Genomic DNA, 6,000 nt, shown 5'->3' with positions numbered 1-6,000 from the left:
ATCTATCCCAAAGAACAGCGACTCATTTGGCAACTGGTCCTTCCCACTAGGGAGGTGGAATTAATAGTAAGGGAATGGCATGACAAGCACGGACATTTTAGTGCAACCAAAACATTGGAAGGATTGCAGAGATATATTATCACCCTGAACTAAGTTGTATAACTGAAACAGTATGCCAGAAGTGTGGTCTTGCCAGTGGTTCAGAACCATTAGCTCCCATCCTGACTATCTGTACAAGAGCTCCATTAGAACTGCTGGGAATTGATTACTTGATAGTGGAAGAAACTGACAAAGGTTAGAAACACCTACTGGTAATGATTGATCATTTTACCAAGTTTGATGTAGCTGGTCCCATGAATGATCAAATAGCCCTCAACACAGTCCAGGTTATTTGGAAACATTTTATTCTTGTCTGTGGTTGCCTTGGAAGAATACATTCTGATCAAGGGGTAGGTTTTGAGTCTGAAAATCATCAAAGAACTATGTAGACTTTTTCAAATGAACAAATCTAAGGTTTAATCAAATGTAAAATAAATGACAGTTTAAGAGGTACACAGATAAGAATTCGATTAGTTAGCACATGCACTGCTGTTCTGTGGAACCCTCAGATCCAGCAACCAGCTATATAACAACTCCCTCCCCAAAAGGCCTAAGATATGTGTAGGTAATTACAATATAGGGTGAGAAAGATAATAAATGTCTAACTTAGAACAGTAGCTTATCAATATCATCATAGTCTGTTAGACTATAGACTTTGTGTATGTTGTACCTTTGTACAACATACACAAATCTAAATCATAGCTATACATATTTTGTCTGTATAGTTCCACTATAAGGTGTGCTTATATACAGTATGTTTAATGCACACCTTATTACTTTCCCCATCCATGTATTAAAGTATGCACACAATATCATATAGATCATCATGGTTTTTCTGGTATCCATGATTTTTCATTGATACCAATTTGGTACCTGATATACATTTAGTTTGTATATTCCTATTATAAAGTATGCTCAAATACAGGGTGTTTAATACACACCATAATATTCCCCCGTTTTCATTTATCACAGAGTGCATTGATCCTTACTGTGAGTTTAAAGAGTATGGGCAAATAGTTGTAGCGCATAAGCACCACTAATTGCACCACTGAGAGGGAGAATCTCTATAGATAATTAGTGGGCGTGCGTGCACATAAGCATACGCAGGATTGCATTTACTATTGATATGGGGACGCGCGATTACGCGGATAAGGGGGCGAGTGCACGCATATGCGAATAAAAGCACGCACCTTTTACGCCCATTCATGTTAAAGGGCTAATGCGTTGACACGCATGAGCAATAGTACCTAGGTTCACTTCCTCTTGAGAGGCGGAAGTGAAGTAACGGTCGTATATTCAAATCGATATTGGTTATACAATATTCTTTCCTTGTTTTGCTCCTGAGGAAGCGTGATGTACATCACGTGAAATGCGTTGAGCTAGCCACAGTGGACTAAGATTGCAACTTGAGCCTGGATTGTGATATGCATTTTATCATGTTTGTGAGTAGTCTGTATTTTACAGGATTTTATATATTTTTTAATAATTTTTTTAATAAATTGTGTTACACTTTATAGGGTTGATTCACTAAAGGTTGATAAGCGTTATAGCATGCTTTTTTGCTTTAAAATTGACGCGAAAAAAAACTGTGCGATTCGCGTTGAGTTGCATATCGCGTGCATTAAATAGCGCGCAACCGAATGCGTTAATTTTAACAAATTGCGTTAATCAGCGCGCAGAAATAATACTAACGCATGATTCACAAACACTTAGACGAGCTAAATATCGCAAAAATTAACACCTACTTGGGGCAGGCGGTAATTATAGAAGAGTACAGTTCAGGAGCTTTTGGCAACACAATATGGACTTTGCAGTGGGATTTATTCAAGTATGTGTTGGCCCTAGAGTGATGTAGCCTCCAGTTTGCAGGGAAATGGTCATTTTCAGAACAGCAGTTTTCCAAAAGTAATAGTGTGCATGGCTAATATGGCGTGCACACGGCGACAATTTGTGCGCGCGCATCAAATACTGTGACTTAAATAACGCAAACAGCATCACGTCTAAATTAACGTAAGTGTCCTTTTAGTGAATCGCGCGTTAAGACGCGAAAAATAAGACGCGATAAAATTTTTAACGAATTCTATAAATAGCGCACGTTTTATCACACATTAGTGAATCAACCCTTATATATCTTATTTCTCTTTTATCGCATTGTGGGAGAGGGGGAGTTTACTCACCCTTAACTGTTGGATCTCCTGTGGTTATATCTCTTTGGCATAAAACTGTTAAAATCTGGTGAGTGAGCATACTTACCTAACCATCCAATTTTAAAAAGTTTTTATGTGTCACTTTACACTCATGGTGTAATGTCTTGTATATAACATATTACACTATTTGCTCTATATTGTTTTATTTTTCATGCGCTTCCAGTATGGTTGTTCTGGATACGTTGTGAGGTCTGATTGAAGTGGACTTTTTAAGGAAGCTGCAAGCAATTTTCAATACAACACAAAGGAGTGTTCATTCAAAGTGACCCATTTAGCGCTGAGTACCTTTTGTCACTATACAGAAATCTAAAAGTTCACATTAATAGTACAATCTTTGTCATATAAATAATTAAAAAAAATGTGCAGCTGAAGAATCATCCCTTTGCTGATCCTTCACTTCTGCACAGACCCTGTGCCTGGGGGGGGGGGGGGTGACCCATATTAACACTACAATTGCTTTTTTTACTTCCTTATATGATGTCACACATAGTACTGGCAGCAGACTTAACTCCTATTGGCCGTGTCTCCTGTCAGTGCTTCCTATGCCTGTGACAGATTCCAGCAAATCTAACATAACTTTATGTTAGATTTGTCATATGCTGAGTCTGTTTGCCTATGCAATTGCAAGGGAGAAATTGACCAATAACCTTTCAAATTATGCAACTGGTTAGAGTGCACAAGCAACCAATAGGAAAAAAGTAAGGGCAAAGCCTAGACATATAATGTAAGCATAAAGGAAGTTCTCAGTGTGTCAGGTTCAAAATAGGCCACTCTCATCCCTTCAAAAAACTGATCAGAGAGACAGAATATAAAGAGTAGCTTTTACAGTGGCCTTTTTACTTTTTATATGGAAAATTCTAAGGGCATTTTTGGTGGTTTAATAAGATTTGAACACTGAAGGTGAACAACGCCTTTGAAAGTGCAGAGAATATAGTGATAAATAACACACATTATGTAAGTCAAATTGAAATGCTTTTCTTGTTTAATGTTCCAGGTAGCACCAAACTGGAAGAACAGGACAAATAGCACTAAGCTTAAGATTAATGGTGCAACTACGCTGATTGGTGTGTCATCAACAAAACAAAGCAAACACATATGCTTGTTGGTAGGAAAGCTGGTTAAACACAGGTGCTTTGAAACCAAAGGAAATGTAAAAAAAAGCCTTGAACATCCTGTAATTAATGGAGAAATAGGAAATGTTGTACGCAGACTGATGTATGCCAGTGAGTGCAGAAGCACTGGCTCACAGCTAATTCAGGTGCCTTTATATAAAAATTATAGTAAGCCCTAGTTCACTGGTTTAGGGTTTGACTATTTAGCCCCAAGACACACATAGGTAGACCCTACAGTTGCCCTTTTATGGGGTTGAAGATAATTTTTGCAGGCTAACATTTGCTCAGTCGCCTCATATCAAGGTTACAGAAAGGCCCAGATCTTTGGATTCTCGCAAATACCAGAGGGGCTGATGAAAGATGCCACAGGCAGTCACTATTTATTGTCTGATGGGGAGCTGTTTGGACCTCTGGGTACTTGAAATGCTGGGGCCTATTTTGAATCCTAGTCCAGGCCTGGTGACACATACATAAAAATATTAATGCAACAAGCCCCCTGCTACAGTTCCATGACTACTAGGTTAAGAGCACACTATGTGCATCCGCTCCTTTGTGCCGCTACTGGCACTTCATTGGCCTGTGAACAGCTACAATGAGCCCAAAATCATAAAAGATGAAAAAAAGCAGAGCATGGACATAGTGTGCCAATGGCCTGCATATCGCCTTTTTAATATGAGTAAAATGAATAGTGCTTGTGCTGACAATACCTTTTGCCTATTATTGTAATCACAAAAATCTATGGTTTTTATTATTTAGTAGGGATGCACCAAATCCAGGATTTGGTTCGTATTCGGCCAGGATTCAGCCTTTTTTGGCAGGGTTCAGTTTCGGCCGAATCCACGGTCCTGGCCGAACCAAATCCTAATTAGCATAAATTGGCATATGCTAATTAGCATTCGGAAGGGTTAATTGTTAGGGGTAAATTTTTTTTAACCCTTCCGGATCTAATGCTAATTCGGATTTGGTTCGGTATTCACCCGAATTAAAGGAGACGGCAACATAATTTATTATATTTTGTCTTTGAATTTATGCCCCTGCTCATCCCATATTGCAAGTTTCTAGAACCCATCATCCAACACTGTATCCTGTATACTTACCATGAGAAAAAAGTAAAGATAACAAACATTTATTTCTACTCTTCTCCATGCTTCCACAGGAAGTAACTGTAAAAAAAACCAAACCTAGACCTAACAATTGTATTACTCAGCTTAGCTTAGCTTTTTAATAATGGACATTCTGTTCCTTTGAACAACTTAAAGACTGTATCCATGTCTGACACAAAGAATTTAGAGGTTCAACATTCAACATTACTAAATTATTTAGATGTGTACCTTACCACTGTTGCACTTGCAGACTAGAGCTGACCAAAATTAATTTGCTTACATTTTGTTGGAGCACTCACACAGGCTTTAATTAATTATATTGTCTTCTAGTAAAATTATGCAACATGGAAACTACATACATGTACTGTGAAAGAAAGTATCATCAATCTTTTCATGTCATTCGTTTCCTTTTCCTTCTAAAATTAGCACATAAAATTGTGGCAGAAGAAACATAAGGCTGGATGTAAATTAAAGCCAGGTTTAGTGTGAGTTGCTTTAGCAGAATAGGCCCTCTAGTGACTATTTTCAGGAATTAATTAGACCAGTCTACCACTGCTATACCAAATTTGCCTGAATTCGTTATCTGTTAATTAAACCGTCCAGCCCTTTTGTTTGTTCCTTTGAATTTTTTAATTTAATGTATGTATATATATATATATATATATATATATATATATGTTTAATACGCAAATTCGAAATCAGTTCATTTTGACTAATAGGCTATAGCTGATTAATGCTGGAATTCTTACTTGAAAGATATGTAGTGTTTTAGTTGAGATCTCCCAACAAAGGTTTCTGTAAAGGAAGAAGATGTTGAGTGAAATAAACCTTAGTATAAGTCACCGTTACATATACAGGTCATGGAACTCTGAGGTGACTTCTAATATCTTCACATTTTACAAGAGAGGGTACTTTATTTATGAGCTTTATGGGGCAGGGACCTCCATCCTCTTGTGTCTTTGACTCTTAACTTATTGCAACTGTATTTATCTTGTATCTATCTGTATTTATTGTTATACTTTGTATTTATTATTATCTTAATAATCCCGTTTGTATTAATGTATTCTACTGTACAGCGCAATTAAATAAAGATATACATACATACATACATTACAATATACAAGTTTAATGTCATGTTATTACCATCATGTGAAAGAAATTACATCACTAAGCTTAGATTATAACTGATGATATCACTAAGCACTCTATCTATCTAGCTAGCTATCTGTTTTGAAGGGTATTTCACAATTAAGTGTAAAATGCACTTACAGCATTATCTTTTGGCATTTCCCCAGTCTGGGGTAGTTTGATATTTCCATGCCATGAAATAAAGCTAATAATTTGTGTGACCTCCCATGGCCTGAAGGTGTCATGGTCTTCACTCACTAGTGGCAGTGAATTGCTCATTGAAGAGGGTATGCATGAAACTGCGCAATTCTGTTACTAAGGCCAAGGATGCTAGCAATGTTATACAAATTC

The sequence above is a fragment of the Xenopus tropicalis genome, chromosome 6 (assembly GCF_000004195.4).
Source record: "Xenopus tropicalis strain Nigerian chromosome 6, UCB_Xtro_10.0, whole genome shotgun sequence".
In the NCBI taxonomy this organism is placed as follows: Eukaryota; Metazoa; Chordata; class Amphibia; order Anura; family Pipidae; genus Xenopus; species Xenopus tropicalis.
This window is presented reverse-complemented; position numbering follows the sequence as displayed.